The sequence below is a fragment of the Hemicordylus capensis genome, chromosome 2, assembly GCF_027244095.1.
Source record: "Hemicordylus capensis ecotype Gifberg chromosome 2, rHemCap1.1.pri, whole genome shotgun sequence".
NCBI classification, from domain to species: domain Eukaryota; kingdom Metazoa; phylum Chordata; class Lepidosauria; order Squamata; family Cordylidae; genus Hemicordylus; species Hemicordylus capensis.
This window is the reverse complement of record NC_069658.1, coordinates 106,622,541-106,636,013: the sequence shown is the minus strand read 5'-3', so window position 1 is coordinate 106,636,013 and position 13,473 is coordinate 106,622,541.

Below are 13,473 nucleotides of genomic sequence, written 5' to 3'. Positions count from 1 at the left end.
TCCGAACAGTTCTTACTTGTAAACCTAGAGAGCTAGGGAGACTAGCTAGAAAGGAGTGCTTTAAGAAGAAAATTTAAACTTGAGGTGGGGAGGAGTACTAGGTGATTATGCAAGCGCTGACATCGCTATAGGTTTGGTTTCCACATTCTTTTTAAATAGTTTTTTTAAAAAAAATCGTGGTCGATCCTCGAGTATTTGGTTAAGAGACAAGTCTTCTCTGCTTCATCTAACATTATTTCATTTTCTAGCACCCAGGACTGAGCTCAGGTTGCCTTTGTGTACTCCAGAAATAATCCCCCCTCCTGCTTTGGGGAAGTTACTGAATAAATGTACTTCAAATATGATGCCACAGGTGAGGCAACAAGTGGCTTGGAAGCATCAGAATAAGATAGGGCAAGGGTCCCCAGGCTTGGGTCCCGTGATGCAGTTGCAGATTTAGAAGTGCAGGCGCACACCATGACAGCCCCCATGGCCATGCCCACCCAAACAGCCAGAGAACCAGGGAGGTACCACTGGAGCTCCTCTGTCCCTGCATGTCCTCCCCCGCAGGACACCCCTGCTTAGGTCCCCAGCCAGATGTTGGATAACAATTTCCATCATCTGCAGCCACAGTGGCCAAAGGTCATTACAGCTGGCTAATAATATCTGGGCACCTAAGCTTGGGAACCCCTGGGAAAGGGGAATCAATGGGACATTTATAGCAAAAATTGGAAAGCAAAGCTAACTTAGCATTTGGCTAAGTTAGTGCAGTACAGTCTTTGTGGAATAAACCAGATTTGGGGTGAATGCTAAAGATCACTTAATGTACTACTTCCAATCCTGCAGTCTTTTGCATACTTAGCTGAGAGTATTCCCCATTAAACACAATGAGATTTACTTCTGTGAGGTGTGCATATAATTGTGTAGTTAGCACACTGTAATCAACCTGGTAACATACCTTATACCTAGCCAGACCATTGGTCCAACCAACTCAATATGGCCTGCTCAACTTTGGCCCTCCAGCTGTTTTTGGACTACAGCTCCCATAATCCACAGTTACAATGGCCCATAGCCAGGGATTTTGGGAGTTGTAGGCCAACATCTGCAGGAGGGCTGAAGTTGAGCAGCCTGGATGTGGCTTCTCTAAGGTTGCAGGCAGGAGCCTCTCTCAGCCCTACCTTGGAGATGCTAGTAAATAATAATAGTGTAAGCATGCAGATTTTATTTACTTGTTTGTTTGTTTATTGCTAAGATATACACTGCTTTTCAGGCAAACCTTCCAAAGCGGTATACAAAAAAATTAAATAAAGAACAATGTATCAAGCCACACATTTGCATCTTTACGTGGGCCTTAGTCTTACTTCTTTCATCTCTGTCATATTCCCAGGGTACAAGGTGGGCTCCTAGCCCTTCTTGAACTCCAGAATGACTGGAGCACCCCCAAAAGGTCAGCCTCAGGAATAGCCAATGGAAGCAGTTAGCTTGTCATCTGAGCCCTCCTCCTGGCTTGCTGCATTCAGCCAGTTCCCTCTCCTGGAGAACTCCTGGCTCCCATACTCAGAAGCAGCCCCTCGTCATCAGCTGCCTTGTCTTTAAATACCCCAGTGCAGAGCGGACAGGGCTTAAAGCCTACTTCCAGCCCCGCCCCCTTCCTGACCTTACTTCCTGTTTCCTGCCACACCCAACTTAGCTGTCTCCCTAGAGCTGTTTCCTGCAGCTCTCCCTGCCTTGCCCTCTCAACCCCACTGGGATCCGACCAGCCTGGGCCCTTCCCATCCCCACTGCTCCCTAAAGAGAATGAAAGCCTCAGAGGAGAGATGCTATGCCCTTTTCCAGACTCCACAGGGCCACCCAAGCAACCAGGTAACACAGCATCCCGACAGTCTTTCCTCACCTCAGAGTAAGATGGTCCCTGGTTGCTATGTGGTGCCAATTGTGTGTGTGTGTGTGTGTGTGTGTGTGTGAGCACCCCTCAGATGCTCTTCCCAGAGTAGTTCCATCCCCTGGGGGGGAATATCTTACAATGCACACCCATGTATCCCATTCAAATGCAAACCAGGAAGTGGACCCTGCTTAGCAAAGGGGACAATTCATGCTTGCTACCACAAAAGACCAGCTCTCCTCCTCCTGCTATTTGCAATCAGGGTAATTAAAGTATGGTAAGATGGTAAATTTCTTCCCATCTTTAAAGGCACTTTTATGGTTGGAACAGGGAATCTAATCCACATTAATGGTTGTGGGTATGGAACTAAGAGATTGTAGGTGCATGGATAAACAGAGTACAAGTTTTAATCTAGTATTTGTGGCACTGGAACTAGCTCTGTATAGTTTTGTAAACGCTTAATAGATGTTTTACCTCAAGCCCCTTTGAAAGAGTCTTTCTGTGTCTGAAAGTGTAAGATCAAGGTTTGATTTGTAAAAACATTCCTTGGAAGGAAAACTCACCAGTTTCTGTGTGTTTTAATTTGGAACATTAGTTTATTTAAGAACAAGCAGCCGATAGAAAATAGCACACTCACTTAACATGCATATGGCTCTGTCCACATATTTCCCACATGTTAAGGACGAATTGTTCTGTCTAGTAAAAGAGGAAGTTCATTAGGCAGCTGTTGCCACAGAGGTGGCCTTTCTGCATGGAACTTCACCTCAGTTTAGCTCTTTTGGTTTCCGATTTTGTCATAAATTGAGTTACACACACTTTGGGTCTAGAGGTGTAGTTAGGTAATCTTGGTGCCTGGACCTAAAGGCCTTTGGCGGTCCCCCATTGCAAGTTAAACATCACACACGCATGCACACACACACACACCCCATGACACATGCAGTATTTTTTTATGTGGGTTCTTGAGAGCACAAACAGCAATCAAACTCAGAAGAATGTAAAAATACAAAACAGGTATACTTATGTAAATATGCACTAGCAGAATCATTTCAACATGCAACTTAACATATTCCCACCATCCCCCATATTTCTTTCCCCATTCTCCACTCCGTCTCTAAAGCAGAGGACATGCTCAGCCACTGAGCACAGGTCACAGTCATGCTTGGCCTGCAGAGTGGGGCCGGTGGTGCACCAACCACACCACTTGGGACAGACTGAAGAGGATTTGGGGGCCCCCAGGGGGTGTGGGAGGTGCTGGATTTTGGCCTGGAAGTCCAGGAGTAAGAGTGCCTCTGTTTGGGTCTACCTTATGCCAGTGCTCATGTCTTGGCCTATAAATAGAGCACTGAGTGTCATTACATGCTGAGGCAGTCATTCATCAATGGTCTTTGTCTGACAAATCAGTCTCCCTCGCCTGCTCTTTACATTTAGCTGTTCTAGTCATTCCCCTTCACCTTTGAAATCAGTAGTCTGGATTCTACATAGTCAACAACTGTGCTCCTAGTGTTAATCCAACCTGCAAGTGCTCTATTCTGTAAAGCCTGGGTCTCTGACAATGGACAAATTATATGAAGGCAAAGATACGCTACCATCTCTCCAGTGACTGTTCCATAACAGAGAGGTGTTTGCAATACTCATAATTAAAACAGATTGGTGATTTATTTATGTATTTATGTACAGGTGAAACTCGAAAAATTAGAATATCGTGCAAAAGTTCATTAATTTCAGTAATGCAAATTAAAAGGTGAAACTGATATATGAGATAGACGCATTACATGCAAAGCGAGATAAGTCAAGCCTTAATTTGTTATAATTGTGATGATCATGGCGTACAGCTCATGAGAACCCCAAATCAACAATCCCAGAAAATTAGACTATTACATGAAACCAATAAAACAAGGATTGTAAATAGAACAATATCGGACCTCTGAAAAGTATAAGCATGCATATGTATTCAGTACTTGGTTTGGGCCCCTTTTGCAGCAATTACTGCCTCAATGCGGCGTGGCATGGATACTATCAGCCTGTGGCACTGATGAGGTGTTATGGAAGACCAGGATGCTTCAATAGCGGCCTTCAGCTCTTCTGCATTGTTTGGTCTCATGTCTCTCATCCTTCTCTTGGCAATGCCCCATAGATTCTCTGTGGGGTTCAGGTCAGGCGAGTTTGCTGGCCAATCAAGCACAGTAATCCCATGGTCACTGAACCAGGTTTTGGTATTTTTGGCAGTGTGGGCAGGTGCCAAGTCCTGCTGGAAAATGAAGTCAGCATCCCCATACAGCTCGTCTGCGGAAGGAAGCATGAAGTGCTCCAAAATCTCCTGATAGACGGCTGCGTTGACCCTGGACTTAATGAAGCACAGTGGATCAACACCAGTAGATGACATGGCTCCCCAAATCAACACAGACTGTGGAAACTTCACACTGGACTTCAAGCATCTTGCATTGTGTGCCTCTCCATTCTTCCTCCAGACTCTGGGTCCTTGGTTTCCAAATGAGATGCAAAAGTTGCTCTCATCAGAAAAGAGGGCTTTGGACCACTGAGCAACAGACCAGTTCTTTTTTTTCTTGCGCCCAGGTAAGACGCTTCTGACGTTGTTTGTTGTTCAGGAGCGGCTTGACAAGAGGAATACGACATTTGAAGCCCATGTCCAGGATCCGTCTGTGTGTGGTGGCTCTTGATGCACTAACTCCAGCCTCAGTCCACTCCTTGTGAAAGTCCCCAACACTTTTGAATGGCCTTTTCCTGACAATCCTCTCCAGGCTGCGGTCATCCCTGCTGCTTGTGCACCTTTTTCTTCCAAACTTTTCCCTTCCACATAACTTTCTATTGATGTGCTTTGATACAGCACTTTGGGAACATCCAACTTCTTTTGCAATTACCTTTTGAGGCTTTCCCTCTTTATGGAGGGTGTCAGTGATGGTTTTCTGCACAACTGTCAAGTCAGCAGTCTTTCCCATGATTGTGATTACTAATGAACCAGACTGAGAGACCATTTAAAGGCTCAGGAACCCTTTGCAGGTGTTATGGATTGATTAGCTGATTGGAGTGGGACACCTGGAGCCTAGACTGTTGAACCTTTTCACAGTATTCTAATTTTCTGGGATTGTGGATTTGGGGTTCTCATGAGCTGTACGCCATGATCATCACAATTATAACAAATTAAGGCTTGACTTATCTCGCTTTGCATGTAATGCGTCTATCTCATATATCAGTTTCACCTTTTAATTTGCATTACTGAAATTAATGAACTTTTGCACGATATTCTAATTTTTTGAGTTTCACCTGTATGTTACAGAGGGAAATGGCTAGTGCCTTGGATATACAGGAGGGAGCAAACTGAGGACCATCCCATCCCTCTCCATGTAATCTTCCAGATCCAATGCATGTATTACTCAAGGTTGAAAGTGATTTTTATTATCTAAATGTATTTACAAATATTCTAAATGTAAAGGAATACGTTTGAAATAATTCAGTAATAATTCAAACCAGTGGAGTGTTATATTTAAATATTTGTTATATTTAAATATTTGCAGTTCCATCTGATATTGTTGTTTGTAGTTTGCTTTATTTTGTACATTTCTGCAAAAAATGTAAAGGGGGGGGGAAACCCAGAAAAAATTGCAACAGGCAATGGCTAGTATTAGTCCTAAGAAGACAATAAGCACGTGTCATTTGGCAGGCTCAAGGGCTGAGGCGATGACCAGGAACATTTTCTATCAACCGGTTGATACAATAGCTGTATCCGTTCTGTGAAGATAATGCTCTCAAAACTGTGATGGTAACTGGTAACTTCTAGGCTTGACTACTGTAACGCCTTCTACATAGGGCTGCCTTTGTATGTAGTTTGGAAACTTCAGTTAGTTCAAAATGCACTTTGTGAAGATGTTATGACTGCCATTGCTACTATCATTGGCTTTGGTGATATATTGTGCAATTGTGTAGCCTACTCTGGCAGCTTAACCAGGCATTTTATGTTAGAGATGAATATGACTAAATATGTGAAAACAGGAGAAATATTGATTGTCCAGTGGGATAAAGGAATACAAAGGCTGCTTGTTTTCTATAGACTCTGTCTCCTCCTGGGCATTAATTATTTATTATTATTATCATCATCATCACCAACAACAATATGCATGGTATGAATAACAGCACCCACACAATCAGAACCTCAGCCTTCAGACCTCTCCCACTCTTTTTCTGCTTCCCATACCATTAAGGGCTTTGTAAATTAAAATCAACAGCGCGTGGTGAACATGAACAAGGGAATATATGAGCAAGTGCAGTGATACATTTGTTGAGGTCATTCATACAATCCAAACCTGTGTTCTACCCAGGTTTGGGAACTGTATGTGCTCCCAGTTTTTGGTTGTGTGCAAGGTAGGAGGAAAAGCTACCCAGGGTTTCCTCCTACCTTGCTTCCACACCATCACTTTTACCCAGGTTTTCCTCTTACCTTGCTTCTACACAACCAAAAATTGGGAGTACACACCGCTCCCAAACCCAGGTAGAACACAGTTTTTGATTGTGTGAATGACCTCTTTGAGTGAGATGCAGCAACTACTAGAATCCTTTTTCTGCTGAGTAATCTGAAGGTTTTCTGAAATGGGTTCAGCTGAAGGTGATAATTATGAGTGACATGTAAGAAACTTGGAGCCAGTTATGGTTAGAAAAGAAAATTCCTGGAAAATACAGGTGTAATTTAAATAAAGATGGGTAACCAATATAACCTTGATTTGTACTATTTCCCCTCACATCTCTTTGTGCAGACAAACCAGTTCTGTCATTGGATTGTGTTTCCCACTATTTCTTTCCCCTTGCTACATACAGTCTTTACTAGATACCAAGGAACCATAAGAACTGACTGGAACTTTGCATATGGAATTGAGCCATTGGATCCAAGCCTAAGGAAGTTCATTACCCTGATTCAGTGAATAATAAATGGAAATCTTAAAATGTATCTCTCTATCCACCTTCTCAGTTGACTCACCATGCACGTTGGATTGAAATGTGGCACACAGATTCTTTCTCCTACATGATCAAAAGACAGTATGAGTAATATAAAAGAGCATTTGGGGCAAAGGGGAAATTGCCTCCTGATTTTTCTATTGAGCACTCTTGTTTAGGAAAGAACAGGTATAGTTTCAGTGCACTTGAAATATTCACCAACTATAACTGCAGCTATGCATGTTAGTTATATTTTAACACATGGACTGTGTCAAACAATAAAATGAGATTTTAGTGCAATTGTTTTGACTAAAAAGAAAGATTGCTGAGTTAATCTAATGTCTCTAGTTATGTCTGGAAGTGCTTTGCTATACTTCTTCAGTAATCAGCATATAAATATGGCTCTGGGTGGCTTAATTCAAAAAGGAGGTTGCCCAAAGCAAGGGAAGATTTCTGCATCGTGGCTTCTTACTTAAGAGATGGTGACATTCAGTACTTTCCCAGAAGGCACTCTTTCCAGCATTATAAATCCCACTGCTTAATTTGACCAACTTGTTCATTTCATTATCTCTAGGACATCAGATACGGCCACACCTAGAGATAGGATGAATTTGGCTTAGAAAGGTACCATTTCCTCTTGGAGCCTGTTTTTCAGACTCTTTGCAGCAGAAGATAGAAAGCGAGTATATACTTGATGGCTTCTTTAAGGTGTTGTTAGGGCTGATAACATGCCCTGACTCTTTTTTGTTCTATATCTAGTGCTAAAGCAAGAGTTAGGTGACAAGGATGAAAGTTCTACATTGGATCCAACATAATGCAGAAAATGTAGATTTTATTCAGTCTGCCAATTAGTAGCTATATAAGGTACTTAGGTGTTCCTCATAATAATAATAAGTATACTTTAAAAGAAGTACTTTGGAAAGTTGGCTACTTTGTCATAGCCTAATCACATCTCCATATCTACTACTGAGGCAAGTGGAGTAGAAGACTGTCTATCCTGATAAGAACAAGCTTTGCTGTCTATGCAGTGTAACACTGGGACTCTTCCTCACACATGAACACTACAGGGAAGAAAGGCATCATATGGTATTTTCTAGAAACATACCAGTGAGGAGTAGATGCTGTACAGTCAGTGTCAAAGAAGAAGGTGCCAGAGTTACAGCAGGTGCCTAGAGTAGGAAGCAAGTGATGCTTATGATGGCCTAAGAGAGAATCTAGGGTTCGAAGCCAGACTGGGCTATCACTGCCAATTCCTTCAGAATTCCTCATTTATTTGGTCCAAACCTCAGCTTGGTCCTGTCCTAACTCTACAGGGACTGGGCTCATATGAGTTCTCAGACCAGCAGGGATGCACTGTGAAATGTCATCTGGCAGCTCCTGATTATATCAACCGCTCATGGTTGCCATTTTTTAAAGAAACCACAGTGGGTTGCAGTATAGATTCTCCAGGTTCTTCTGGTTGTACCAGACAATAAGTGTACTGACAAAATTGAATATTTCCCCACCCCCATTAGTTTGGCCAAGTGAAAGGGGTGTAGAAAACCAGTGAAAGAAAAGAGAGACTGAGAAGGAAGATTTGAAAGGGCCAAAGCACAATGTGCTGAAGCACATGCAGTTCCCCCCCTGGCATTTTCTTCTTGTAAAAACAGAGCTGCAGAAGCTACACTTTTCCTGAAGGAATGATTGGTGAAGAAGCTTCTTAACCCTTTCCCTAAAAATAACTTCTACCCAGCTGCTTTTTCCTCTGTAGGTGAAAAGATGCAGGTACCTGTACCTTTTCCTCCATGCATGGGAAAACAGTTGGGGAGAGTAATGTTTTAGCAGGGGGTGGGGACCAAAGGGGAATTGTTTGTTTGTTTTTAAATCATTCCAGTTTCTTCAGCTATATTTTGTAAAAGAAAAAGTGAGGGAAAACTACACATGACTCAGCATCATGTGTAGTTTGGTTGTAAGTGAATGAGCATGTTCATATGTTGTTTGCTGTGGTATACTGGCCAATTTTGCATTGGCTTTAAGGGAATGCTAGTCTAAGGGTTTGTTTGTGGGGAGTACCCAGTGTGTGCGTGTGTGTGTGTACACACACACACACACACACACACACACACACAAAATTTGTGAGATAAGATACTCATTTCTCAACTGGAATAGATATTTCTTTGCCATAAAACTACATGGGTTGTATCTAAAGAAGGTTAGTCATTACTAAATAACATTGAATTTAACAGGAATTAAGTTAGTCATGACTAACGTGTCTCCTTGACTGCAGTGGTGTTTAGTCATGAAAGTATACACACTTATGTGGCAAATAAAGTAGCTCCAATGTACAAAGGGTTTTGTTTAATAATTTCAGCAGGATCTCAGAACATGCTACTCCCAGGAGCCAAAATAATTTGCATCTGGCTCTGAAGAACTATATGAACTAGGGCTGTGCAAAGCTTCAGTGGCCAATTCAGTCTGGAGACGATTTGGCCCAATTTGGCCACCAAAGTTAAAATTTGGACCAAACTAACAGATTGCCAGCAACCATGGCCATAACTTGGCTGATTCATTTCCACAATTATTTGACCACTGCAGCTCCTCCATCGCCACTTCATAACACTCTCCTGACTTGTATAAGTACTTACTGGGCATGGGCAGGCTGGATCATTTTTATTTTAATCCAGTTGTGGTGAGGTAGCAGTGTCTTTTGTAGCATCATTTTAAAATAACTCGTGAAAGCATTCTTCCCACCCGTGCAGTCCTGGGAAAGGCACATGTCTTCCTGGGAATTGTTGTCTTTTCTGGGGCTGTGGATGATGCTGAAAATACTACAGTTCCCAGGAAACCCTGTGCCTTTTCCAGGACATCAAAGGAAGGAGTGGAAAAAAAAAACTGCTTCTGGGAATCATTTTTAAATGATATGGTGGAAGATGTGACCACCTCACCACAACTGGATAAAACTAAAAACAGAGCCAACCTATCTTCTGCCTGTGCCCTGTAAGTACTTGCTGGGTCTGGAAGATGGGGTGGGGCTGAAGCTTCAGCTTCAAATCCAAGCTATGGCTCCAAATTTGACTGAACTGAAACATGACCCTACAGTGTACACAGCGATAGCACCAGCTGGAAAAATCCATGACTATTCATGCATTTTGTAACCACGTGTTGTGTACATGATTACAATGTCATCTAGAAAGCCCTGCCTCTGTCCTGTCACATTACCTAATGCTGCCCCCCGCAACTATAAATACAACAGTTGTCTGAAGAGATAATTATTGTACAATCCTCCCCATGATTGGGAATGCTGGGACCCCAGTGTTCCAGATCAGAAGGTTTCCCCAAAAATATGATTGTCTTTTCAGACAAACACTGCACTCTTGGTCAGTGGGGAGGCGGAGTTGTGTAGCACATCAGCATAGGGTGGATCTCTCTGGCTGGCAGTATGACAGTGTATGCTCTGCACAGTTACAAAATCCATTAGTAGGGCTGGAGACCTTCCCTATTATCTGTTCCTAGTTACTGTTACTTTTTCTTGACTGATGGTTCTTTGTATGTTATGTAAAATCACTTTTCTGCCCTCTTTCCTTAGATAATCTAAGTCCTTAAGACCCCCTGTTTGAATATAATGGTAGTAATGTTTGTTTACTCTTATTCACTTTGGCAAATCAAATTACATTAACAGTTTAACAAAGCTGCAAACATAGTTGCAATTTGACTCACAATGCTCTGTTGAATTCTGAAAGTATTTCTGATGGGTCTTACTCATCAGTTTTTAAAAGCGCAGTGGGGAAATGACTTGATTAGCAATCCAGAGGTTGCCAGTTCGAATCCCCACTGTACACCTATATCGGGCAGCAGCGATATAGGAAGGTGCTGAAAGGCATCATCTCATACTGTGTGGGAGATGGCAATGGTAAACCCTTCCTGTATTCTATCAAAAAAAAACCACAGGGCTCTGTGGTAGCCAGGAGTCGACACCAACTCAATGGCATACTTTACCTTTAAGAGTGTATTCACATGACTGTTTGGGTGGGAGGGCAGGAGGGTGGGGGAAGGCTACAAAAACTTTCCTTCCCCTCAGATGATCCCTTGAAGGTTGCTTGGAGTGCAGACCGCACTCCCAGACAAGCAGCACTGTGCCAGGCAGTACAGAGCTCCAGAGGCTGGGACTACACGTTCCCGGCCTCCAGATGTCAGTTCACTGCAAGTTGAGCGGACTGCAGTGTGGGATTCCTGCAGGTGAGGGGTGCTCTAGGGGCACTCCACATGTCAACAGAGCCGGGGTGAAGGGAGCACTTGCAACTAGCAGCCAGGCTAAAAAGCCAGGCTAGGCGGTGCTGCCCTGCTGGTATTGGGCCTGATCACAGCACTTCTCATGCGCAGCCTAACCCAGGCTGGGCTTCCCTATGTGTGAAAACAGCCTTTAATTAGTAATTAACTATAATTACCCTATATTACAGAGGTAGAACTTAAAAATCAGTTCAGATATAAATCTTGCAAAACTCAGGAGCCTGAGTGTTTACACAAAGAACTGGGACCTCCTCCTGGGAATGGAGGTCAAATCCAAATTGAATTTTATCTCTAGAATCAGTTAACTAATGGACAGGTGTTCACATTGTGGGAGAGGCACATAGAGCAGACATTGAGCACAACGGGCAGTTTTCTTCAAGATCAGTTCCATTCAAGTCAGGGTCAAGGTCATGAGCTGAAAAGAGTTTGAGATGAGTACTTATTCTCCTGTCCAGGAAAGAGAGGTCAGTGCCATAAGCCACCTCCAAAGATGGGATGGAAAAGAGGAATATCGTGACCTTAGGGTGAATGAGTGAAGCATAGATCAGGATTCAGGTCAGGGCCAGCAAGCCATTCTTTCATAGAAAGAGGAACCATTGTGTGGGCAAGCAGAAGGGAAGGATAAAGAATAAGAACAAATGTTATTTATTCTAGTAGAAAATAAGCCAGATCCAGATACATGTAAACCAGGAAATAGTCAATAATGTTTCTCTCATTTATCTTGATTTACAAAGCAACCTATACCTGAGTTATGTAATGGATACATTCTTTTATATATCTTCACATTATTTATTTCTTATAGTTTCTAGTCCATATGCATATCTTGTCTATTCAACAAACTAGCTTTGGGTTAAGAAAGATAGGAGAGTAATGTGATGCAACACAAATCTTCATTTGCTTCCTCCATCCCTGGCCATAGATGGCAAGAACTCATGGATCTCTCCTTGCACAGTAAATAGCTGTAATGATAGCAATAACTTACATGCCAAAATATACTAGGCCCTGCCCAACAACTTACAATCTAATCAGTCAATAATATAATACAAGACGGGGAAGGGGAAAATGAAAAAAAAATAGATGAAAGAGAATACCAGTCAAGTAATAAAGTAATATCATCTGGATAATTCTAGCTGAAATAATAAGCTGAAATATATTTCTTAAAGAGATTTATTTGATTTAATCTTAGTGGGTAGTTCATTCCAGTGGCTAAAGAAAATGATGCAAAAATGTTTTTTAATAGTCCATGGTTTACAAAGAAAAAAAGAACCTGAAAATTGCAGAGTCAAGGGAAAATAAAGAAGAAAAATAAAAAGGGGTTAAATGGACTGGCTCCCATGCAGTGCAGTGCACTGCCCATGGAAACTGGCTCTGTGCTAGACCAAACTGTGTCCTCACTGCTAGGGAACTAGCGGAGCCTCTGTGGCCCCTAAGAATGGCATCACTGCCACAGTGATGCTGCTCCCAATGGCACTCTTACCCCTGGACTTCAGCCCCCTAGTTCCAGCTAACTAGTCAGTGGTGCTTAGCCATGTTGTTTGGATACAATCCAATGTGAAATGTACTTATGCAGAAGCATGCATAGGGCTGTGCTGCATGTCAAGCCGCTGAATGAAATACTGAAGTAAAAGGCCTGAGATGAGAAGTAGGTAGGCTGACAAGTACAGGTTTACAATTATTTTCCCACGAGCATTTAAATCTGTTCTTGCCATTCTCTATTCACTCACTTTTTATGAAGAACTCAGATGATGCAATTGTCAAAAAAGACTATACTCTTAAGGTAGAAGCAACTTTTCATACTTGATTTGTGAATAATTTTAATATTTAAAATGCAATTGCAGCACCAGCCTGTCCAGTGCAGGCAGGCGAAGAAATGTGTAGGCTTTGATTCGAAGACCCGAAGGTTCTTGGTTTGCCCCAGATGAACACCACAAGAAACCAAAGCTGGACTGAAATTTCTATTCATGTAGAAGATTAATGCTGAAACTTGAACACTGTGATCTGTTAGTGTTTAGAAGTTTTATGCAGATTTAGCATCAAACTATATGAAAAAAGAAGTCAGAACAGCATATGATTGCAATGGGCTTTTTGGCTTTAAAATCTGGGTGTGTGTGCATGAACCTCCAGTAACAGTGTTGCACATTGTTTTTGACAAAGTGGCAGCAAGCTTTCAAGTACACATGTTAAGAAATATTTTAGGTATCAAGTTCTTTGCTACTTTGGGACTTGGGGATCCCCCCACCCTTGCTAGACCTTTAAATCATTTAACTATAACTGCATGCATGTTCTGCACTGTATTTATTATTAATCAGAAAAGAAAGACAGCTTTCTGTCTCAAATGCTTTCTAGGATCCACTGACTTAGACGTGATAGTGATTAAGCTGAGTTTGGAAACATTCAAAATA